Source organism: Rhinopithecus roxellana, chromosome 15 (genome assembly GCF_007565055.1).
Source record: "Rhinopithecus roxellana isolate Shanxi Qingling chromosome 15, ASM756505v1, whole genome shotgun sequence".
NCBI classification, from domain to species: Eukaryota; Metazoa; Chordata; class Mammalia; order Primates; family Cercopithecidae; genus Rhinopithecus; species Rhinopithecus roxellana.
Window position 1 is genome coordinate 111,151,072 of NC_044563.1, and position 26,592 is coordinate 111,177,663.

Below are 26,592 nucleotides of genomic sequence, written 5' to 3' on the forward strand. Positions count from 1 at the left end.
AGTAGCTGGGATTACAGGCACCCGCCACCACGCCTGGCTAATTTTTCTATTTTTAGTAGAGACAGGATTTCGTCATGTTGGCCAAGCTGGTCTCAAACTCCTGGCCTCAAGTAATCCACCCACCTCGGCCTCCCAAAGTGCTGAGATTACAGGCATGAGCCACTGCACCCAGCCCTTTTTTTTTTTTTTTTTTTTTTGAGACAGAGTCTTTGTTGCCCAGACTAAAGTACAATAGCACAAACACGGCTCGCTGCAGCTTCGACCTCCTGAGCTCAAATGATCCTCCCACCTCAGCCACCCAAGTAGCTGAGACCACAGATATGTGCTACCATGCCCAGCTAATTTTTAAATTTTGTAGAGATGGGGTCTTGCCATATTGCCCAGGCTGGTCTCGAACTCCTGGGTTCAAGCAATTCTCCTCCTGACTTGGCCTCCCAAAGTGCTGGAATTACAGACATAAGCCACTGAGCTTGGCCAACAGATAAATTTTAAAACAGCTATTATATACTTGTGGATTTAAAGGAAAGCATGAACATAAGTAGGAGAGACATGAAAAATATAGAAGAACACTGTACACCATACATACACAGATAGTGGGAAGGCAATCTGGCAGTATTTAACAAAATTGCAAATGAACATACCCTCTGACCTAGAAATGTAGGCAACTCAGACACTGTACAAGAATATTCACTGCAGCACTGTGTAAAGCAACCTAATACTGTAAATAACCTACATATCCATCAAAAGGTACTAAACAGACCTTGACACATGGACCAATTTAAAAAGAATGAAGACAATTTATTTGCCTTGTTATTGACCTGATTCTGAAGATAATACTGCTACCTGAAAAAAAGCAAGATTTCAAAAAATGTGTACTTTACAACAGATATTACCATATGTGTTGAGGAATTATATGCATATATTTGCATATGCACTGAATATCTATAGATACATAAAGAAACTGAGGGTTTCTTTGCCTTGGTGAAGAGTAACAATACTGGGAGCAATGAAAATAATTACTTTTCACTGTGCATCCTTTACTACATACATGTATCACCTGGTCAAAGAAAGTTTTTTAATCATCTGTGGAACCTATTAAAACATATATATTTAAAAATAAAATAATCTGGGATTTGCTTTGAAATAATATAGAAGAGGAAAAAGTGGATGGGGATATGGATAAAATGAAATGAGTCATAAACTGTTATTTATAGAAGCTTGATGATGGGTATATTGGGGTTCATTATGCTATCCTGTCTACTTTTGAATACGTTTATATTTTTCCTTAATAAAAAGTTAAGTAAGGGCTAAGCATAGTGGCTCACACCTATAATCCCAGCACTTTGGGACACCAAGGCAGGTGGATCATTTGAGGTTGGAGTTCGAGACGAGCCTGACCAACATAGTGAAACCCTGACCCTACTAAAAACACAAAACTTAGCCAGGTGTGGTGGCACACACCTGTAATCCCAGCTACTCATGAGGCTGAAGCAGGAGAATCGCTTGAACCCAGGAGGTGGAGGTTACAGTGAGCCGAGATCGTGTCACTGCACTCCAGCCTGGGCAACAGAGCAAGACTCTGCCTAAAAAAAAAAAAAAAAAAAAAAGGATAAATAAGTAAATATACACATAAAACTCTAATCAGAAAGATTTTGATTCAGTAGTCTGTGATAAGGTCCAGCCATCTGAAAGTGTACAAGCTCCCAGGGTCACGTAGAGTCATGCTAAAATCTGAGAACCAATGACCTCGTCCGTACAAAAACCACAGGCAAACTCAAGTCCTACCAAATTAGGGCCCCCAAGTCTGAAAAAACAGGATGAAGTGCCAGGGAATCAGATCAATGCCCACCACTCTAGGCTAATTCATGCCATGTTAAATTGTAGAAACAGCTGATAAATGACATAGAGAAATTTTTAAAACTGCTGCAATTTCTGGATCCTGCCGTTGCTAGCTTTTCTTTCCCAACATGCCAAGCTGGAAGGCAATCAATCAACCCAAGGCTCCAACCAGGACCGACTACATGAAACTTAGACAAAGTGTTATTATCCCCCACCAGCCAATTCTCAACCACTGTGCTCTGTGAACCCACCTCAAAAGGCACTTTAGAAAATAAACACAGATAGAAATACCAAGCAATTTATAGTTCACCAGAAGGCATAGGTGGTGGTGCTGGAGACAAGTATAAAAAACCATAAGACCTATAAATTACTTATTAACTTGACCACTGTGACTTCCTAGTATATCCAGGTAATTAACTCTTTTCCTTCTCCTACCCTCCATCAGATAGACTCATGACTTGTTATATCTGCTGTTTATGGATTTTACAAAGTACTATATTCCCAGGAGCTACTGAAGCCCATAGAGTCCAAAATATTTTTTAGTACAATACTATTTCCTATTTTTCATTAAAATATATACTGTGTTGTCCTCTGCGGCTATATTATTCATGACCTTGCCAATTGTTCTTATCAACTAAGAAACGATGTTTTGAAATACTACCCCTTTGTGAGCTGGAGCTCCCCATAAAACATTACTCAGAGGATAGTGAAGACTCCTATTAGAGCAACCATTACACTTTCATTCCTTAGAATTAACAATTTCAGGTTCTTTAATCTACTATGGTCTGAATGCTTGTGTCCCCGACCCCGCCCCTCGGCTCCCCCAGAATTTGTATGTTGAAACTTAACCCCCAAAAAAGAGATGGTATTAAGAGGTGGGACCTTTGGGAGCTGTAGATCATGAGGGCTCTATCCTCATGAATGGGATTAGTGCTCTTTTACATAAAAGAGGCCTGAGGCAGCTTGTTCACCCCTTCTACCATATAAGGACACAGCAAAAGGGCACCATCTTTGAAGGAGGAGAAAGTGAGCCCTCACCAGACACCAAATCTGCTGGCACCTTGATCTTGAACTCCAGAGCTGTGAGCAATAAGGTTATGCTCTTTATAAATTACCCAGTCTTACGGATTTTATTATTGCAGCCCAAATGGACTAACATATAGATCTTATTTTTCCAATTCTCTAACAAACTTTAAGTCTCATCTGAACTACTTGATCCAAATTGTTCACCAAACCAGCAATGTAATCAATATTGACACCCATAGTCATGAGTCTGATCATTGCTAACCATAGTGGGCTGTTTCCATCTTTTTTTACTACACATAATATTAGCCCTTCTGAAAAGGGAGGGAGAAAACAGAAACAGAAATATTTTACCAAGCTATATTCAATTTATTTGCCAATATGACATTTCTGAATTATTTTTGACCAAACTTATACACACCCCAAATGTAATAGGGTTCTTCTTTTTTTTTTTTTTTTTTTTTTTTTTTTGAGACAGAGTCTCCCTCTGTCACCTATGCTGGAGTGCTGGAGGGCAGTAACGTTATCACAACTCACTGCAACCTCCGCCTCCCCGGGTTCAAGTGATTCTCGTGCCTCAGCCTCCCAAGTTGCTGGGATTATAGGCATACACCACCATGTCCAGCTAATTTCTGTATTTTTAGTAGAGATGAGGTTTCACCATGTTAGCCAGGTTGGTCTCAAATTCCTGGCCTCAAGCCATCCAACCACCTCAACCTCTCAAGTGTTGGGATTACAAGCATGAGCCACCATACCTGACTGAGTTCTTCTTTTAAATGTACTTTGATATCACAAATAAATTTAATAAAAGACAATAATGCCTTGCACTCTCCTTACTCAATTTACTTCTTCTATCTGTTGAAATCTCCATTTTAAAAATCTTTTCCTTTTTAAAAATTGTGGTAAAAAATAAATAAAATTTACTGTCTTAAATCATTTTAAGTGTACTGTTCAGTGACATTAAGTACAGGGAGCGTGCTAAAAAACAAAGAAACCAGCAACACCAAGAAACACAAGTAGGTGCTTCTTGATCAACTACCAAGTCCCTCTCCTATTCCTACTTTGGTCTTTACATGGACCCAGTTATCTCTCGCAGTCTTCTCTTTCCTCCCTTATCTCAATCAAACCCTGATAGGAGTTTATGCTCCTATAAACACAGTCCTTCACATTCTGTCCTCAAAATACCGTCCTTTTCCTTTGACCTATCATCTCTTCCTGATTATTTCCCACCACAGACTCACAATATTTTTGGCTAAATTCTAGTTCCTCTTTCTAATAAAATTATAGATTGAAAATTAACACTTTTCTTACATAGCACAAAAGGTATTCATAAAGATTTATAATTTTTTTCTCTTAGTTTAAAATTAGTTACATTTTTAACAAATTAATCATCGACCTCTGACAGAAATGAAAGGTTTTCTTTAAAGATGTAAAAAGCACACATTCTAAGAAGGAAAATATGACAAATTTGATTTTATTAAAATTTAAAACTTTCATTCATCAAATGATACCTGAAATAAAGATAAGCCACTGACATAGAGAAGTTATTTGCACGTAACTGAGAAAATATCTAAAGAAGTCATATTATGTTTGGTAAAACTGAGGAGACAAATGGACAGAAGATATAAACAGACAATTCACAGACAGGAAATACACGCCAAGTCTTATTTTAAAAACTTATCAACCTCACTAGCAAGGAAAATGCAAATTAAAACCACACAGAAGATATAAACAGACAATTCACATAAAAGAAATACAAGCCAAGTCTTATTTTAAAAAATTATCAACCTCACTAGTAATAAGGAAAATGCAAATTAAAACCACAGTAAGATGCCATTTTATAGCTATCAAACTGGCAAAAAGAAGTAGGACAACACCCACTGTTGAAGAATAGGGCAACAGGGTATATATACTAGGGTAAGAAGTACAATTACTTTTGAGGGCAAAGCTGAAAATGGACATACTCTATAATCCAGCAATTCTTCTCCCAGGTGTATATCCCATCTAGAGAAACTCTCACAAATATGCACAAAGAAACAGGTAAATTAATGTTCACTGCAGCACTACATATACATATATGTAGTATCAAAATTTCAGAATAATCTAATCGTCAGAAAAGGACTGGATATTGTGGCTTAGTCATAAAATACAAAGCATGTAATGCAAGTGTGGCTCATATCACTATTATATATTTATGTACCAAAAAAAAGAAAATATACCAATTGTTAGAGCAAGACATCATTGATTTTAAGATGCATTCCAGTTTCAAAGATGTTAAAATGTTGGAAGGAAATGTGCTAGAACTGAAGTGCAGCAAAATGAATTAACTGAAATTATATACATCAATGTACATAAATCTGAAAACAATATAGAACAAAAAAAGTTGCAGAAGAACATGTATCATTTATTATAAAGTTAATAGAACATAAAACTATACCATGTTTTATATGTGGTAAAGGTATAAAAACATGCATGAAAATGACAGACATGTCAAGGAAGAAAAGAGAAGGAAGGGACTGCAAATTTATTTTGCACACTGGATGACAGCTGCATAGGAAGTGATTCTATTACTCCCTATACTTTCATAGCCTGAGTTTACATTAATTTTTAAATAAAGGTAAAAAATCTATCAGAGAATAGGAATAACCTATTTTAGTAATTGTTTATTTTTAAATTACAAAAATACAGCCCTGGCGCGGTGATTCACATCTGTAATCCCAGCACTTTGGGAGACCGAGGCGGGTGAATCATTTGAGGTCAGGAGTTTGAGACCAGCCTGGTCAACATGATGAAACCCCGCCTCTACTAAAAATACAAAAATTACCTGAGTGTGGTGGTGCACACCTGTAATTTAGCTACTTGAGAAGCTGAGGCATGAGAATCACTTGAACCCAGGAGGCAGGGGTTGCAGTGAGCCGAGATCATGCCACTGCACTCCAGCCTGGGCAACAGGTGAGACTCTATCTCAAAAAAAAAGTAAGAATAATAAAATAAAATAAAATCACAAAAATATGACCACTTTAGATATATTTTATTAACATAATCAATCAGCCATACCTTATTTCATTCAGTTGGTAACCATACCAATTTGGTAATCACACCAAAGTGAAGCAGTCACCTGTTCAATCCATATAAGCCTAAAATATTTGCCATGTACCCCAAGAAACTAGCTAGAATCTATCTCAGATATGAAAGTGATTGTATGTAAACTATACATAATGAATATCCTAAACTATACATAATGAATATCCAAAAGTTATTTCATAACATTATTTACCATATTAGCATTTACAGTATTATTTATTCATAGACTGTATCTCAAAAATAAGAAAAATTCAAATTGAGGAACAGTCTACAAAATAATGGCAGTATTCTTCAAAATGTCAGTGTCAAATCAACATAAAGACTGAGGAAGTTTTCAGATCACAGATTAAACTAAAGAGATATAACAACTGACCAGTCTTTATGCAATTAGTTAGAGGTAAAGGGACATCATGCTTGCAACTCACTTGCAAAAAGTTCAGATAAAAACATAACATAGATATAGAGAAAAAAAGGTAAAAGCAAATGCAGTAAAATGTTAACATTTGAATAATCCAGGTGAAAAATACACAGGAATTCTTTGTATTATTCTTGCAACTTTTCTGTAGGTCTGAATATTTGTCAAAGGATAAGTTAAACAGAAAACAAGAATGAGGGACAGGTATAAAACAATGTCTTTATTGAACAAGACTCTTCTTCGAGGGTCACTAACTTGTGGATGAACAGCCAAATGTGGTAGGCGTGGCCCAGAGCACCTAAAGTCTAGAATTGCCAGGTATATGAAGAGTCCCTGCGATCATCTGCCAGCATTAATTTTAAAAGTAATCATAAGCAGTGAGGGCAAATTTCTTCATTTAAAAGTATTACCTAATTCATAACAGTTTTTAAAACTGTTGGTCATTATATAACTTCTTCAATCAATAAAGACTAAAAGTAAAATTTCATTATGTGATCCAATAAATTCTGACAATTAAAAGAGCTTTTCATTCTTCAAAGGACAGAACCATAGTGCCAGTCTATGCGTGGTTCTATAAATAGAAATTACAAAATCGAACTATATAACAAACAATATTCAGCCAGTAAAAAGGAGTTTCTAGTCAGTTTATTTCATTTCTCAATTACCTTGCTTAAAGTGCAGATTTATAAAAGACAAAATAACATGCCATTAAAAAAAAAAAGGCAGGAAACACTAGACAGTAAGTTGCTAGTATGAACAGTAAATGAGTTTAATTCTTCATTGGTTAACTAGTTGTCAGTATTTTAAATACCTCTATTATTTTAACAGATTATTTTTACCAGCATTAAATCCAGGAAATAATACTAAACCATTTCATTGGCTGGGCGCAGTGGCTTTCGCCTGTAATCCCAGCACTTTGGGAGGCTGAGGCGGGCGGATCACGAGGTCAGGAGTTCAAGACCCACCTGACCAATATGTTGAAACCCTGTCTCCACTACAAATACAAAAATTAGCTGGGCATGGTGGCATGCACCTGTAATCCCAGCTACTCAGGAGGCTGAGGCAGGAGAGTAGCCTCCTGCAGCCTCCGCCTCACTTGAGCTCGGGAGGCGGAGGTTGCAGTGACTCGAGATCACACCACTGCACTCCAGCCTGGGCGACAGAGCGAGACTCATCTCAAAAAAAAAAAAATTGTGTCTACCATTTCATATAAGAAAGAAACATTTTCACATAAATGAACCACCATGCATTGTAAAACTTAATAAACTAAACCTGCTGTCCGAGGTGCCTACAGAACATTTATTTTGAAAATACTAAAGTCTTGGGTATTTTCCAGCAGTATTGTGAACAAAGCATCTAGAGAATGTGTTGACTATAACACAAATCAGCATGTTAAATAACAAGCTTCATCTGACTTAGCAAAATGTTCCAACATTTGGAACAGAAAATGACCTGTTGGACATTTCAAAGCTGCTAGAAATCACCCTGCCAGTACAAATCTTTAACAAGGCTAGAAAAGAGTTAATTAATTTTTAAAAATTACATAAGGATTACTCTTACTAAAGCAGATAATTCTCTAGGTTTTAAAAAGCTATATAAAATAAAAAATCAGAAATGGACACCCTAACAGAAAGGTGGACTAAAGATAAAAAGTTTACCTGAAGCTCCCTCTTTCTTGATATAAACTTAAGATTAATAATTCAAATTCAGCTTATAAAACTTAAGTACTAAAGAAAAATTTTTACTTAAATTTTTCACACAATGCCCAATATACCAATGGGCTATCAGAAAGAGTAAACAGTTTTTTAAGTTTGGGTTATGAACAACTCCCTTAATAGAAAGCAAATGTATTACTTTCTACTTTATAGGAAAATCCGTCCCAAAAGAACCACCACAGAACTTTTATTTCTTATAAAAATCTATGTAACTTTCAGACAAAGATAAATACAAAATATTAAAGATTAAGAAGGCAAAGGTCAAATGATTCCTACAAGAAGATCACCTGACATCATCTACCTTTGAAACAACTCAACAGGTGAACTGGAATCCTAGATTAATAATTTGACTGAATGCCCACTGCTGACACCAATAAAAAGGAAAAAATTCTGCCAACAAGTAAGATTTTTGTATGAGATAATGATTCAAAGCTCTAAATGAACATTTAGAGAACCAAGGGTCAGGTTCCATAAAACTTTTCGAAAGTATGGTCTACCTTAAACAACCTTAAGATTCTAATCACTACATTCACACCTGAAAGAGAACTATCACTCTACAGTAATGTAAATCACACAAATTAAAGATCTAAAAATCAATGTAGTGAGAACAGTGGCTACCATCTCCTCTGCCAGACATATAACAGTTTCTCTATTGTAAAAGCTGAAAAGTTAAATATTTACAACTGCATAAGCTTGAGTATAGTACTTTCAGTTTTTAAAAATCTTTATGAAAGACATTGTGGGGCCTGGAAAAATTAAGTTGAACAGAAAAGTCAACTGTTTCTCTTTTCCAAATTCTATTAAGATCCTACAGGGTCCTAATATGCCTTACACTGCTAAATTCAAAGCATTTTTTAAATTTCTACAATTATGTTTTCTCTCTACTCAGGCTGCAGTTGCCAGACATTCCACCTTATATAAATGCCCTTTTTAAGAAATTTTGCGAAGTATCATCCAAAACCTTTCTTTTTTTTTTTTTTTTTTTTTTTTTTGAGATGGAGTCTCACTCTGTTTCTCAGGCTGGAGTGCAGTGGCGCAATCTCGGCTCAATGCAAGCTCCGCCTCTCAGGTTCACACCATTCTCCTGCCTCAGACTCCCAAGTAGCTGGGACTACAGGCGCCCACCACCATGCCCGACTAATTATTTTTGTATTTTTAGTACAGATGGGGTTTCATCATGTTAGCCAGGATGGTCTCAATCTCCTAACCCCGTGATCTGCCCTCCTGGGCCTCCCAAAATGCTGAGACTACAGGCGTGAGCCACCGCGCCCAGCCCAAAACCTTTCTAATGTAGAAATAATCTTTTTAATTTTCAAAGTTTAACTGTCACTTATATCTTGTCAACTGAGGATGGCCCTTTACAATGGCTTCAGGAAACTCTCTGATATCAAGTTGGAAACAACAGGGAGGCCTAGGAGGGAGGATCATTTGAACCCAAGAGTTTAAGATCATCCTGGGCAAGATGGCAAGACCCTATCTCTATTTAAAAAAAAAAAAAAAATTAGCCAGGTACGGTGACACACACCTATAGTCCCAGCTACTTGAGAGGATGCCTTGAGCCCAGGAGTTTGAGGTTGCTTGAACTATGATAATGCCTGCCACTGCACTCCAGCCTGGGTGACAAAGCAACAGTCATCTCGACAGGGGACAGGAGGGGACGGGAGGGGAGGAAGAGAGAAAGAGGGAAAGAGAGAAGGAAGGAAGGGAAGGAAGGAGGGAAGGAGGGAAGGAAGGTAGGAGGGAGGGAGAGACAGAGGAAGGAGGAAGGGTGGGTGGAAGGAGGGAGGGAGGGAGGGAGGGAAGACTGAGATCGCACCACTGCACTCCAGCCTCAGCAACAGAATGAGACTCCATCAAAAAGAAAAAAAGAAAAAGAAAAAGAAAAAGAAAAAGGAAAGGAAAGGAAAAAGAAAAGGAAAAGGAAAAAGGAAAGGAGAAAGATCTCTCTCATTCTTATGACAAATTTGAGGAAGGGGGATAAAGCAGAAATTTGCAACAGGTCTCCTTAGGAAAGCCAGAAAAACTAAAGAACAACAATGTAATTTACAAAAATCTAAAAAGGAAAGAAAACAAGCAGCTTCTCAAGACAGTACCCACAAAGAAACGACATTGAATTCCTTTTTTTTCGGAGATGGAGTCTCGCTCTGTCACCCAGGCTAGAGTGTAGTGGTGCGATCTCGGCTCATTGCAACCTCCACCACCCATGTTCAAGCGATTCTTCTGCCTCAGCCTCCTGAGTAGCTGGGATTACAGGCACCTGCCACCACGCCTGGCTAATCTTCTGAATTTTTAGTAGAGATAGGGTTTCACCATGTTGGCCAGGCTGGTGTCGAACTCCTGATCTCAAGTAATCCACCTGCCTCTGCCTCCCAAAGTGCTGGGATTACAGGCGTGAGCCACTGCACCCAGCCACGACATTGAATTCTTAAAAATCTATTAGAACCGGCCGGGCGCGGTGGCTCAAGCCTGTAATCCCAGCACTTTGGGAGGCCGAGACGGGCGGATCACGAGGTCAGGAGATCGAGACCATCCTGGCTAACACGGTGAAACCCCGTCTCTACTAAAGAAATACAAAAACTTAGCCGGGCGATGTGGCGGGCGCCTGTAGTCCCAGCTACTCGGGAGGCTGAGGCGAGAGAATGGCGTAAACCCGGGAGGAGGAGCTTGCAGTGAGCTGAGATCCGGCCACTGCACTCCAGCCTGGGAGACAGAGCAAGACTCCGTCTCAAAAAAAAAAAAAAAAAAAAAAAAAAAAAAAAAAATCTATTAGAACCGCTTCTATCTGGCCCTGAATACATCTAATCATTAACTTTAAGTGACACATTGTTGGGTTGCTTATAAGCTGTGCATTAAAACCACAAATTTAGATAGACTTTGCAAGGCTACATATTTCTTTCTTTCTTCTACTGAAAGTGTCACAGAAAAACAGATTTTTCTTTGTTTTGTATTAGTGTAAAAAGTCACACTATCAATGCATGATACTAAAAACCATACATATCAGAACTATAATGTTAAAAATAGCTTTTTTCTTCATATTTAGCTGGCCAAAGAGATTTTTTTAAATACACCATCAATGTATAAAAAAGAAAGATATCAAGAAAGTTCAAATTCAAGTTGCATATGTAACTAACAGCTAACACACCTTAAGTTTAAAATTAAGTAGCCAATGATCCCATAAATAAAAATGTGCTTCCTCATTAGACTGAAAATGGCTGCAAAGTAGTTACAGTTTACTGATTAGAAATCTATTCTCCACCGGGCGCGGTGGCTCAAGCCTGTAATCCCAGCACTTTGGGAGGCCGAGACGGGCGGATCACGAGGTCAGGAGATCGAGACCATCCTGGCTAACACGGTGAAACCCCGTCTCTACTAAAAAATACAAAAAACTAGCCGGGCGAGGTGGCGGGTGCCTGTAGTCCCAGCTACTCGGGAGGCTGAGGCAGGAGAATGGCGTAAACCTGGGAGGCGGAACTTGCAGTGAGCTGAGATCTGGCCACTGCACTCCAGCCTGGGCCACAGAGCGAGACTCCGTCTCAAAAAAAAAAAGAAAAAAAAAGAAATCTATTCTCGAATAGTAACTAAAATTGACTTTTTTTTATTTATTTCTTTATTGTGAGACAGGGTCTTGCTCTGTTGCCCAGGCTGGAATGTAGTGGTACAATCATTCCTCTGCATCCTAGACCGCCAGGGCTCAAGTGATCCTTTCACTTCAACCTCCCTGGTAGCTGTGATTACAAGCACATGCCACCACACCCAGTTAATTTTTTGTACTTTTTTGTAGAGATAGGGTCTCACCATGGCTGGTCTCAAACTCTTGGGCTCCAGTAATCTGCCCACCTTGGCCTCCCAAAGTGCTGAGACTACAGTTGTGAGTCACCACACCCAGCCACCATTTTTTAGGCATTTGCACAAGAAACTAGATAGAATCTCAGATATGAAAATAATGATTGCATATTCACTATACATGATGAAATATGCCAAACCAGTTATTTTATATCATTATTTATCATATTAACACTTAGAATGCTATTTACTCATAGAACCTTGCAAATTGAGTAAAAATTACCACTAAGGCAGTATCATTTACCTGGAATCACACTGCTAGAATTGGTATACTAGACGAATATAAAACTTAAAGTATTTTGCCATAAAATCATGAAAAGATACATCATTCACATTAACAAGAGGCTAAATTTCAGTATAGCAATCATTTTGAAATTATTCCATTACTATAAAATTACAAAGTATTCAGGGAAAAGAACCTAATTCCTTCAAGTCATTTATGTTTTATCATATGGTTAAAATTAAAATACATGATAAATTGATATAACAATGTTTTCTCTTATTCTTTTTATCACATTTTGTATTCTTTTATAAATTAGAGACAGGGTTTCACCATGTTGCCCAGGCTGGTCTGGCACTCCTGCGCTCAAGTGATCCACCTACCTTGGCCTCCTAAAGTGCTGGGATTTTAGGCATGAGCCACCACACTCAGACTCTTATCAACTATTATTATTTTAAATAGCAGCATAATGTTCTATCCTATGTGCATATCATAATTTGCTGCACTTTTTTTCCATTTTTTTCACTGTTCATATAAAACTGTAATTAGCACTTTCATACAGTTGTTATACATTCTTTCTTTTTAATATCTTATTTTTACTGTAAGTTTTCATACATTCTCAATTTTCTTAGCCAGGCGTGGTGGCAGGTACCTGTAATCCCAGCTACTTGGGAGGCTGAGGCAGGAGAATTGCTTGAACCCAGGAGGCAGAGGTTGCAGTGAGCCGAGATCACGCCATTGCACTCCAGCCTGGGTGACAGAGAAAGACTCTCTCTCAAAAAATAAATAAATAAATAAATAAAAGTTTTAAACATAAACAAAAGGCAGGCCAGGCATGGTGGCTCACGCCTGTAATCCCAGCACTTCAGGAGGATGAGGCCGGTGGATCACCTGAAGTCAGGAGTTCGAGACCAGCCTGGCTAACATGGTGAAACCCCGTTTCTACTAAAAATACAAAAAACTAGCCAGGCCTCGTGGCACGCACCTGTAATCCCAACTACTTGGGAAGTTAAGGCAGATGAATCGCTTGAACCTGAAAGGCAGAGGTTGCAATTAGCCAAGTCACGCCACTGCACTCCAGCTTGGGCAACAAAAGCAAAACTCTGTCTCAAAAGAAAAAAATATATATATATATACACACACACACATATATATGTATACACACACACACACACACAGAAGGCAACAGAAATGAGGATGCTAGATAGGGAGTTTAGGCAAAGGATTTAGAAACAAGATAACCCTGAGGTATTTGTAGGGGAAAATATGGAGATGAAAAGGAGGTTCAAAATATGGGCTGAAAGCTAAGAACTGAGTAGGGGGCACTATAAACACAATCTGAAGGAATACATAAACTATAAATAAAAGAAAACAACAGGGGAGCTTAGTAGGAGCAATTTCATTAAAGTGGCATGGACAAAACTATACTGCCAAAGGCTATGAAGTGAACAGAAATCCAAGTAAAGGTCAGAGAACACATTAAAGAAGGTCAGAAGAAACAGAAAAAGAAACAGAGGACCCTAGACTTAAAGAGGTACAATTAAAAGATGGCTGCTTAAGATCTCAGATACTTGGGCATATTAAAAGGCTGAAGGAAAAAGAGCCAATGTTGTACACAATAAATATATATAATGTTACCTGTCAAAAAAAAAAAAGCAGGAAAAAAGGAGAACTTTAAGTTTTTGGACAAGCTCCAGATGTTGAAAAACACAATTCTGGATGAAGCCCACATAGAAAATAGGGAGTAATCTCGGAGGCATTAAGAGATGTATCTTTCCTTGAGAGAGGAGTGAAATCCCAAAGTGTGTACTGTTGGAGTTAAGTCCAGAGGTAAAGGGTTGGAAATCTGGGAGAAGGTCATACCTACTGACCTTTATACAGGAAAGAGACTCATCTGTTAGAAGTAAAAAAAGAGGCAGGAGTAAAGGAGAGTTTTGAGAAGCTAAGTTTGTCGATGACACGTTCACAACTGCTTGGTCAGGTACCTGCCAAGCTACGCAATAAAGAGGCTACACTTTGATTAAGGTATGTAAGTTGAGTATCATACGTCTGTATTTGACTCCTTTTATAATAATAATATGTTTGTTTTCCAACGTCTATTATACACTTTAGGGAACATAAAAACGGATAGAACATGGTCCCTAAACTTGAGGAACAGTTCAGATACTATTTCATATTTTTAAATGAAAGTATAACATTCCCAAAAATGTTATATATTAACTTCTAATAGGTTAAGAAATGAGGTATTTCATTTTCTTGCAATAGAATTAATGCAAAACCATTTCAAGCTAGATAGACCTTCAGATGTGAGATACTTTAAGGAGATTTCAGATTTTGAGATACTTAAGGAGAAATTACAGAGTGGTCACTACAAATAGTTTCAGAAATGCCACACTAGGCTTAGAGAAGGCAACTCATAAGGCAAATACTCCTAAAAATTTTCCGTTCGAGGCTATTGGCAATTAATTATGTTATCATACCAAACACTTCTGCATACAAGATTCTTTTTTTAATTTTTTTTTTTTTTTTTTTTTTTTGGTGATGGACTCTTACTCTGTTGTCTAAGGTGTCATGCAGTGGTGCAATTCTAGCTCACTGCAGCCTCTAACTCCTAGGTTCAAATGATCTTTCCATCTCAGCCTCCTGAGTGGCTAGGACTACAGGTATGCACCACCTCACTCAGGTAATTGCATTTTTTAGAGATAGAGCCTCACTATATACCCCAGGCTGGTCTTAAACTCCTGGCTTCAAGCAATCCTCCAACTTCAGCCTCCTAAAGTGCTAGGATTACAGGCTTGCACCACTACACCCGGCCCAGAATTCGATTTTAAAAACACGTGTATAAAATATCAAAATGTTGCCAAATTGTTGAATTTCATTAAGAATACTGTTTTTTGTTTGTTTTTGAGATGCAGTTTCACTCGTCGCCCAAGCTGGAGTGCAGTGGCACCATCTTGGCTCACTGCAACCTCCACCTCCTGGGTTCAAGCGATTCGCCTGCCTCAGGCTCCTGAGCAGCTGATATTACAGGCGCCCACCACCACACTCGGCTAATTTTTATATTTTTAGTAGAGATTGGGTTTCACCATGTTGGTCCCGCTGGTCTCGAACTCCTGACCTCAGGTGATCTGCCTGGCTCGGCCTCCCAAACTGCGGGGATTAAAGGCGTGAGCCACCACGCTTGGCCGAGAATACTGTATTATATACAATTATACTAGGAGCAAAACAATAAAATACTTGTCATTTTCACATCTCTGCTTTTAAAGACTCCAAGTTAAATACACTTTCAACTTACATAAATGAAAAACAAAAATAATATTCCTTTTGCGTAGTGGTTTCAAATAAGTTAAAGCTAGCAGGTTCAACATTCTTAAAAATATCCTGTAATGTAGGCCGGGCTCAGTGGCTCATGCCTGTAATCCCAGCACTTTGGTAGGCTGAAGCGGGCGGATCACCTGAGGTCAGGAGTTTGAGACCAGACTGACCAACATGGTGAAACCCCGTCTATACTAAAAACACAAAAATTAGCCAGGCGTGCTAGCAGTTGCCTGTCACCTTAGCTGTTCAGGAGGCTGAGGCAGGAGAATCGCTTGAACCCAGGAGGCAGAGGTTGCAGTGAGCCGTGGTCACGCCACTGCACTCCAGCCTGGGGACAGATCAAGACTCTGTCTCAAGAAAAGAAAAGAAAAAAAAACTTGAAATGTTTTCACCTTTTGTTTACTTTCCACAGGTTGGCAGAGGAATGAGGTTTAAAGGGCTCTGCATTCTAAATTTAGGAGAAAGGAAATATTGCCAGAAAAGGCAAGCCTAATAGAATTCCCTCAGGCAATGTGAAAACTGTACAGGTCCAAAAGAAAAAACCATGAGAAAACAAGAGAACTATATTATTAGCCACATCTGAGAAATATGACTTTCTCTTTATTTAAATTAACATACAGTTTATCTCTATAAGATACTTCGACTATAAATCTGGGTAGCCTTAATGAAAACACTTGTCACAAGATAAAACTGGTAATTTTTTTTTTCAATCAGGACTTGGCGAAGTATAAAAAAATGAATAAAGTTAAAAATTTGGGTTTTGGGGTTTTTTTTTGTTTTTTTTTTTTTTGAGATAAGGTCTCACTCTGTCTCCAGGGGCTAGAGTGCAGTGGCGCAATTGTGGTTTACTTACTGCAGCATCCACCTCCCTGGGCTCAAGCAATCTTTCCACCTCAGCCTCTCCAACAGCCAGGACCACAAGCATGCACCACTATGCCTGAATACTTTTTGTATTTTCTTCGTTTTTCGGTAGGAAAAGGTTTCTGCATGTTGGCACAAGCTGGTCTCAGACGCCTGGCCTCAAGGGATCCACCCGCTTCAGCCTCCCAGAGTGCTGGGACTACAGGAGTGTTCATATTTTTCAACGACTTATTTTGGTTTTACCCACTGCAAGAGCAGCAGTGAATAACACACAACTTTAACATGAATGCTACTATTTTAATATCATTTAAATATTTCATATTTAATAAAATAAACAGCCTAAGAAGTTTGAATGTGCTATCGTTAAATCATTTTTCTTAAGCAGTGTTTTTCTAACTTAGGTGTACATATACAAATATAAAAGAAAACTTACAGTATTCAGCTAATTTCACTTATCATACACTTGTTCAAAGCTGGGACCACGTGTTAGTCTCTTCGTTCACTGCACAGTACTTTGCACTTAGTGGACATTCAAATATGTACTAGATAAAATAGGTTTGTTTTGTTTCTTTTTTTTGTTTTTTATTTTTTATTTTTTAAGATGGAGTCTCGCTCTGTCGCCCAGGCTGGAATGCAGTGGCGCGATCTCGGCTCACTGCAAGCTCCGCCTCCTGGGTTCACACCATTCTCCTGCCTCAGCCTCCTGAGTAGCTGGGACTACAGCCACCATGCCCGGCTATTTTTCTTTTGTATTTTTAGTAGAGACGGGGTTTCACCGTGTTAGCCAGGATTGTCTCGATCTCCTGACCTTGTGATACGCCCGCCTCGGCCTCCCAAAGTGCTGGGATTACAGGTGTAGTCACGGTGCCCGGCCCATTTTTTTTTTTTTTTTTTTTTTTTTTTTTTGAGAGAAGGTCTCACTCCATCACTCAAGCTGGATTGCAGTGGTACGATCTCAGCTCACTGCAGCCTCGACCTCCTGGGCTCAAGTTATCTCCCACTTCAGCCTCCCCAGTAGCTGGGACTACAGGTGCACATCACCACGCCCAGCTAGTTTTCGTATTTTTTGTAGACACAGGATTTCACCACGTTACCCAGTCTGGTCTTGAACTCCTATGCTCAAGCGATCCACCTACCACAGCCTCCCAAAGTGCTGGGATTACAGGCATGAGCCACCGTGCCTGGCTCATAAGATAAATAGTTTTCATACAAATATTTTATCATTATCTGTCATAATAAATTTTCTAGCTTTTTTGTGGCAACAGTCTGTGATCAGCTACAAAAAATATTTAAAGCACACTAAGCAGTGATTACAAATCTACTATTTTTGAACCCAATATTATTTTTACCTAACTTTAAAATACAAAACTACAACCAATATACTGCAGAGACATTTTACTGTCTCCACTGAAACTGTCTTATTAGAAGTTGGCCCAAAACATTCTTATTTGGTTTTGAGAATATAGCACAGCATCATAGCTATAGGTCATATAACAGCATAACCTGTAATTTTCATTGTGATTTTATGTCACTATACCCTACTTAAACTCAATAGAAATTGTAATAAATTACATACATAGAGCCTTCAGAAGTATTCATTTAAGTCATACGTTGGAAGAAATGTCTAGAAAGTCAGGTTCAGTTGTCAGTGTTATCACTCTTATCTATCTTATTAACTATTTAAAACTGTAGCATTATATATCTAAAGTCGTATAGTTTACCAAACCTACCAGACTCTCTGTATTATTAAAGAGATAACACATAGTTGAAATATACTTTTAAAAAGTTGAAACAGACTTTAAAAGTTGGCACTTTTAGGCCTTTATATGCCACTTTATAGGGTAGGAAATATTTAATAAGCAAAGTTATTTCCTGCAAATGTTTTCAAGTTCACTATTTTGTTTTTAAAAACTCTAAAATATTTTGTATACTTATAAATAATATACAACCAAGTAGGGGGAAGTTAAAGAATTTGAAATAAACATTTTTTTTTAGCAAATCAAATACTTTCTAAAATTTCCACAGTAAAATAACTGTCTAGCCAAATACAGCCAAGTTTTTATTTTCTAGCATCCTTAAAACAATTTTCTTGGTAATCCGTATTAAATCAAATATGATTTATAAAAGCTACAAAATTTTTAGGGTGGGGAGATCGCCTCAAACTCTATTGATTTCAATGCCTACCAAATCTAAACTGTTTTTTTCGAACTAGATTAGAAATGGAAAAATTTCTGATCTTGGAACGTGCTTGATCTTGGAGGCTAAGCAGGGTCAGACCTCATCAGTACTTGGATGGGAAAAGGTGTTCCAGCATAAACAATTACACAAAATAAAAAGAAATTATATCTGACCAGCCTTGGCAATCCTTTACTTTCATCATCATCAAGAATTACATGAAAGAATCAGTCTTTCACAACTTAGATCTTTAGCTAAAGAAAGAAGTACAGCTCAAATGAGCAAATACCACATTTCCCTTTATTATGCTTCTCTAAATAGCCACTTTTCTTTAAGTGTGACCTTTTTGTTTAAAAACGAAAAAAGACAAGATTAGCAGCAAAGAAAACGCAAGGTGAAAGTGTACCTGGAAATCTGGTCTTTAAAAGACATATTTATCTCAGAAAAGGTGAAAAGGACTGTGTGACAGACATAGGTATCAGAAGTCTGAGTTTTAATTCATACATGATGTATCTGAGTTTTATTTTTTATTATCTCCAGAAACTAAAAGGATATATCCTACAACTCAAACTCATTTTAACAGCAATATTATGTTCTATAGTCTTCGCACTTGCAGCTTCAGATTAGTCCTGGAACATAAGACTTTTTTTTTTTTAATTGTAGAAAAAGCTTGTCTTCCCCAAACTCCACCTTAAGGAAAAGTCTCTCAGATTGAAGAAACAAAAGGCAGAAAGAGGAAGGGGTTGGGGGAGGGATTTTAAAAACTGAGGTCAAGGATGATAAACAGAGATGCTATTACTTCACAAGACTGATCACTTAGCAGGTCACTGACTTAATCTTTCCCTCAAGCTATTACAATTTTTCACTAAGTGAACTCTGGTCTCCAGCAACTTGGACATTTAAAATCATAGCAGCCAGGCCCGGTGGCTTACTGTAATCCCAGCACTTTGGGAGGCCAAGGTGGGCAGATCACTTGAGGCCAGGACTTTGAGACCAGCCTGGACAACATGGCAAATTCCCGTCTCCACTAAAAATACAAAAATTAGCTGGGTGTGGTGGCAGGCACCTGTAATCCCAGCTACTCAGGAGGCTGAGAAAGGAGAATCACTTGAACCTGGAGGCGGAGGTTGCAGTGAGCCAAGATCGCACTACTGCACTCCAGCCTGGGTGACAGAGCGAGGCCCTATCTCAGAAATAAATTAATTAATTAATTAAAGCCGATTTCAGTCTCCCAAATTCAATTAAACCAAGCTCTTCCCCCTTCTACTGTCCAGTCTCCCCTATCTCACCTGCCTCACCACCCACTGTCCCACTCAGTCTCCTAAAGAATGGAAAAGGTCTCATTATTTTAGAAAATTAGAGAAATTGGGCCTGGCATGGTGGCTCACGTCTGTCATCCCAGCACTTTGGGAGGCCAAGGCAGGAGGATCGCTTGGGCCCAGGAATTCAAGACCAGCCTGAGCAACAAAGCATAAACCCATCTCTATGAAAAATGAAAAATTCCAGGTGTCAGTAAGACCATGTTAGAAAGAAAGAAAAAGAAATGAAAAATGAGCGGACATGGTGGCGGTACCTCCTGTAGTCTCAGCTATTTGGAGACTGAGGCAGAAGGATCTCCTGAGCGCAGGAGGTTGAGACTGCAGTGAGCTATGATCATACCACTATACTCCAGCCTGGGCCATGGAGCAAAACCCTGTCTGTAAAAGAAAAAATAAATACAAAAATAGAAAAAATAAATATAAAAAGATAAAAGATTAAATATAAAAATTAGAGAAATTAGTTTAAAGTAACAAAATACCATGTAAGGTCAAAAATATGGTCCTCAGTTTGCTCCCTTTCAAGGACTTTCTGTTGAAAAAAGCCTTCGCAAGTACTAACTTGGCATTAACTGCCAAATATAAAAGACAAAGTAAATCTGCTTAATAACTTAACTGTCTCCAAACCACAAATGCTGTCCTAAAAATACAATACATATTGACAATACTCATCCAGTTGTTTTAATTTCCACACAGTAAGAACAGAAGCTCTAGGTCCCTGGTATAACAGTGGCGTCTCAGAATCCAGACAATATGCTGCCTTTGTTTAGTAACATATGTTCCAAGTATCAACTGAGGAGAACAGCCTGATCTGCTAAAAAGCTCAAGGTTTCATTTGACAAACTTATAAATGTGTTACATACATCCTGCAAATATCTATTCTATCTTGGTCCTACAAGTGACTAATATTCAAAACAAAAGCTCAAAGCTACAGAAGCAGCACACTAATAATAAGTTGTTCTTCCTCCAAACTACTCTTAACTACATACCAAGCCAACCAAAAGAAGTGAACTATTCTTCCTTAAGTAGGCCACATAAGTACTGACTATCCTAAAAGCCTCCACTGACTCAGTACTTCTCCAAATATATATTCTTAATATAAGTTGCCTAAGTATTAGGCAAGATACATATTTTTAAGCAGCTGGATCCGGAACCAGTTAGGACATTTAAAATAATTCCTTTAGACATCAACAGACACTCTTCAAAAGACATCTGTGTGGCCAAACAAGCATATGAAAAAAAGTTTATCACTGATCATTAGAGAAATGCAAATCAAAACCATGAGATACCATCTCACACCAGTCAGAATGGCTATTACTAAAAAGTCAAAAAATAACAGATGCTGATGAGGTTGTAGAAGGGAAGGCTTATACACTGTTGGTGGGAATTAGTTCAGCCATTGTGGAAAGTAGTGTGGTGACTCCTCAAAGAGCTAAAAACAAAACTACCACTGGATCCAGCAATCCCATTACTGGGTATATATCCAAAGAAATATAAATTGTTTGCCGGGCGCAGTGGCTCACGCCTGTAATCCCAACACTTTGGGAGGCCGAGGCGGGTGGATCACGAGGTCAGGAGATCGAGACTATCCTGGCTAACACGGTGAAACCCCATCTCTACCAAAAATGCAAAAAATTAGCCGGGCATAGCGGCGGGCGCCTGTAGTCCCAGCTACTTGGGAGGCTGAGGCAGGAGAATGGCGGGAACCCGGGGGGCGGAGCTTGCAGTGAGCCGAGATCGCGCCACTGCACTCCAGACTGGGCGATTCAGCAAGACTCTGTCTCAAAAAAAAAAAAAAAAAGAAATATATATTGTTTTATCATAGAGACACATGCATGCATATGTTCATTGTAGCACACTATTCACAAGAGCAAAGACATGGAATCAACCTAAATGTTCATCAATGGAAGATTGGATTTTTTAAAAATATGCTGCATATGTACCATGGAATACTACCCAGCCATAAAAAAAGAATGTCATGTCCTTTGCAGGAACATGGATGGGGCTGGAGGCCATTATCCTTAATAAATAATGCAGGAACAGAAAACCAAATACCAGACGTTCTCACTTACAAGTGGAAGCTAAATGATAAGAACACATGGACACAAAGAGGGGAACAACAGACACTGGGACCTACCAGACGGTGGAGGATGGGAGGAGGGAGAAGAGCAGAAAAAGTATTGAGTATTAGGCTTAGTCCCTGAGTGACAAAATAATCTGTACATCAAACACACGACACAAGTTTATCTATATAACAAACCCGCACATATACCCCTGAACCTGAAAGTTTAAAAAGAAAAAAAATATATATATATAATCCCTTTAGACTTACACTGGTATCATACACAAAAGAATCCCCACGACAAAGCTCTCAACAAGTTAAAAAGAGAAATACTACATCCCAGTGAAAGGCTGGGGGGCGGGGGGTGGGGGTGGGAGCGGAATACCTTTTAAAAAATAAACACACTGATAGAGTGCTCCATTTTAACAAAGTTTTAGTAGTTTGTCTTCAGAAGTAACTTCCAAGTAAAACACACCACATTGGAAGTCTCAACTTTGGACATTAGAAAACCAGGACAGCTACAACACGAATATTTATTTTGGCAGCGATAAATCAAGTTATTCTGCGTCCTCTAAGAGTTAAGAGGCAGGAATAACAACTTCTGGAAGCATTTTTAAATATGGAGAATTTCCATAGAATATCTTTGAATCTAAATATTACCATGACATCTTTTCATCTCCAAACTTAAATGTGAGGTTGCAATGGGAACTACATTTTTATGCCTTTGAATTAACCACCAATAGTGCAATTCTAATTTACCTCATCATCATACTTGGAAAACTGTTGCTACGAAAATAACACTTAATAAGTTAACTCTCTTACCTGGTAAAATAAAGTTAACTTCAAAAGTTACCAAGGTAAGTCATACTAACCTTCAAATAAAAAACAACATGCAAACAAGCATTCCATGAAATAGATGTGAATCAGGTCTGAAAAATAATATTGCAGCATTCTGAAATTTACATTTTCCCTTTCCTCCTATCCATATGCTTTCAGGTTCATGCATCAAATATTAAAAACAAAAGCTCGGCCGGGCGCGGTGGCTCAAGCCTGTAATCTCAGCACTTTGGGAGGCCGAGACGGGCGGATCACGAGGTCAGGAGATCGAGACCATCCTGGCTAACACGGTGAAACCCCGTCTCTACTAAAAAGTACAAAAAACTAGCCGGGCGAGGTGGCGGGCGCCTGTAGTCCCAGCTACTCGGGAGGCTGAGGCAGGAGAATGGGGTGAACCCGGGAGGCGGAGCTTGCAGTGAGCTGAGATCCGGCCACTGCACTCCAGCTTGGGCGACAGAGCGAGACTCCGTCTCAAAAAAAAAAATAAAAATAAATAAATAAATAAATAAATAAATAAATAAATAAATAAAAACAAAAGCTCAATCAAAAAATTAATTTGATAGCTGCTGCTTTTTTAAGTTGCAGGGGGTGCAGGGAGGCTCTCCATATCTTGCATTAAACATAAAAACCTATGTGCCCACGCCACACTTGCAACAGCAACCTACCTCTGTGATTTACACCCTATTTTATGGTATCCAAAAAGTTAAGAGTATGATCTACAGCTTCTTTTCAAGCATGTTTACAGTAAGTATCTCATATAAACCATCCATTTTAATGTGACTCTAAAACCCCATGCCCAAAAGCCAATGACATTGGTTTATAAGCAAGGTAATGACTAGTTCAATGGAAAATATATTTTGACAATAAACTAAGTAAGGCTGGCTTACCATGTTATGATCTGCTTGCCTAATATGTATGTTTAGCTACTGTAGTCAGCAAGGCCCAAATATAAAGTTGAAACATTTAATGGCCAGTTCTGTTCTAGATTTCAAACTCATCTTACTTTTTTACAACAGTTTTAATCTAAGGTTCTCCACAAATACTTTTTTCTTAGAAAAGAGATCCCCTTGGGTCGGGGGGAGACTTAAGGAACAAATTTTTCCAAAAAAACGACAAGCCCAAACATCACAAATATTTCAACACACCTCTACCTTAACACAAATTTTAAATACATAAATTTCAAAAAAGAAAAAGAAACCTCAAACAGGTTAAGCATTATATTTCATAAACAAGAGTCCTCTGCACTTTATGAATGCAGCCATAAATACACCAAGAAATATTTCATTGACTTACAACTAAATAACTGTATCTGGCTGGTAAACTTGCAATTACTGATAAGTGTCACGAAAGCATAAGATAATCAATAAAACTATGAAAACTTTTTTTAAAAAAGGTCATCATATTTTGTTTACTTAAAATACTAAGCTTAATCATGACCTATCTAAACCTTATCATTGCTCATTGTATAAAATTAGCACTGCACTTGCAAACATAAGCAGAATCTAGACTTATCAAACATATGGTGAGACTTCACCAGCTTCTGAAAAATTAAATAAGAATATAGGATTAAAATGTCATAGTTGGGTAAACAGTAACCATCGTTACGGCTCAAGACTTTTCATCAAAAAATCTGATCAGCTTTAAAAATTTTAAAGAGCCCAGCAATCAAAACTTTGAAATTAACTGAAATGGTTTGAATAGAAGTACTCCCACTTCAGAAGCTACAGCTAAAAGCAAATACCTAAAACAGCAAAAAGGGAAAAAGCGTCAGCAGATCTCCAAACTACTAGAAAGTACGCAAAAGCACACGCGCAGACTGGTTTGCCAGCTAACTTTTCCGGCCCTACCAGACAGACATCAAAACAAAGTTGACAATAGAACCAACTATGAGCTTTCCCTCTAAACTGGACGATAAACTGAAATTTTTTGCTGTTGCTAATAGAAGCCCCTTATTATAATTAGAAGCAGCCAACTGACAGGTGGAAAAACAAATTCCCTAACAGGACAGTAAGAGGTTGTGAAAACACGGTTCAAAGGCCTGAACGTGTTACGACTACTCTGTAACAAGTCCAGGGTAATTTACGCATAAACTCTTCAGCGCAATTCCTCAAGCAGAGATGAGACTGGGGAACAACAGGATTCCCCGAGAGCCACATACCATTTTACAACAGCCGTCTCCCTCCCGACAGAGAAACAGACATTCTCATCCAAAGTCTTTCCGCCAGTTCTCCTAGTGCAGCGAAGGGAAGCGAGCGGCCGCCACCGTAACGAGAGAAGCCGGCAACAGCCCCGCCGCGCGGCCGCCACGCCTTCCTCCCGCCGCCGCTGGGGACGCGGAGCCGCGGATCACATTTCTCCTCCCCAACAATCACACGCACGCACGTCCCCAGAGTTGACACCCTGCAAACCCGCCGCTCCGCGACGCTGGGGACGGGGCCACAAAGCCGGGGACGGGGCCATCGGCTGGGGTGCTCAAGCTGCGTGCGTGCGCGTGTTTGCGTTTGTTCCCCTTAATGAAAGGAAAGAGATGTCCGCAGTTACGGCCTTGGGCTGCGGAGGGGGGAAGAGGCTCCCCGTGGGACTAAACAAAACTTCGGTTGCTGGGAAGAGCCGTTGCGCAACCTTGGCAGGGGGAGGGGGAGGCCCAGGCCCCCGAGCCCCGGCCAGGCGCGGCTTCCCGGAGGCTGCGGCCCCCGCGTCCGGCGGCCCAGGGCCTGGCGTGGCGCCGGCTTCGAGGGAGCGGCCCATACCGGGCCACACCGCGGGGGCTAGGGCGGAAACTGGGAGCACGAGAGCGCTGGGGATGCGGATGGGGCACGGGACGCGCAACGAGTGCAGGCCGCTCTTTAGGGGTCGGGCCAGACCCGGGTCAGGATTGGGGTTCGCTGGCCGTGGAGCCCGCGGACGGAGCCGATCCCCACACCCCGGGGTGGCGGCGCCCCTCGCTCAACTCCCTTACCTTCCTAGAGGCCCGCGCTCTCTCCTCTTCGGGCGGCCGCAGCCCTGAGCATGTCCGGGGTGGGGCGCAGAGCCGTGCCGGGGACCGGGAGCCAGGCGCTTCAGCAGGCGGCACCACCCAGCCCGGGCTCAGCCCCTCTCCGCGGCCGCTGCCATCTTGTCCTGGCGGCTGAGAGGAAACGGCGAAACACCCTCCCGCGACCGCTGCCGCTGCTGCTGCTGCTGCTGCTCTGGCTGCTAAGCGCCGGGCCTGTCTCCCTCATCTTCCTTCCCGGGGATTTGGGGTGGGGACGGCTTAGCTAGGGCGAGGGGTAGTGGGAGGCCGGCCGGCCTCCGGCTGCTGGGGCCTACGGGCGACGCAGGGTGCGGGGCCCACGGCGGTTGGGGCCCATTCCTGACGCCCCGGCCGGGAGCGGAGAAGGAAGACAGGCGGGAGTGGCGGCGACGACGGGGCCCACGGCTTGATCTCCTCAGGTCGCCGAGATGCCGGCAGTCGTCACTGAGGCAGCTGCTACCAGCCGCCCCAGCCTCGGGCCCCTCCTCCGCGCCCGCCGGCCTCGGCCACCGCCTCCGCAGCGCCACCGCCCGCCCGGCAGCGCTGCGCGCCCAGCCCGGTCGGCTCCGCTCCGCTCTGGCCGCGGCTCCTCCGTGAAGCCCCTCCCCGGGGTCCGCCCGTCAGTCCGCAGCCGCGCCCTTGTCTCCCGGAGTCCGCCTGGCAGCCCGTGCGGCCCCGACCGGGAGTTCCACAAGCCAAGCCTCACGCGAAAGAAGCATCCATCAGTCCCGCGCTGCTGTTCTGAACCCACTCCGTGCCCCCTCCGCCAGAAATACACATTTTAAAAAAGATCCCAGTACCCGAAGAAAGGATTAAGATGCGGAAGCAGGATTTTACAGGCCTTTCGAGATCCTGGAACCGTAATTAAGGA

The 26,592-nt window shown here is 40.3% G+C and overlaps 1 protein-coding gene across 4 annotated transcripts in view; it reads right to left on the reverse strand.

Moving 5' to 3' along the window:
* Nucleotides 1–26,324, reverse strand: part of HIPK3 (homeodomain interacting protein kinase 3) — a 95,037-nt gene extending 68,713 nt beyond the window's left edge. For 2 of the 4 annotated variants that reach the window (XM_010358354.2, XM_010358350.2), the window contains exon 1: nucleotides 24,867–25,221. The gene's annotated coding sequence lies outside the window, so the exon portion shown is untranslated. Of the gene's footprint in view, nucleotides 1–24,866; nucleotides 25,222–25,667 lie in introns of those variants that run through there. The other 2 variants (XM_010358349.2, XM_010358353.2) reach the window with 2 other exon arrangements.
* Between the last annotated feature and the right edge of the window lie 268 nt (nucleotides 26,325–26,592).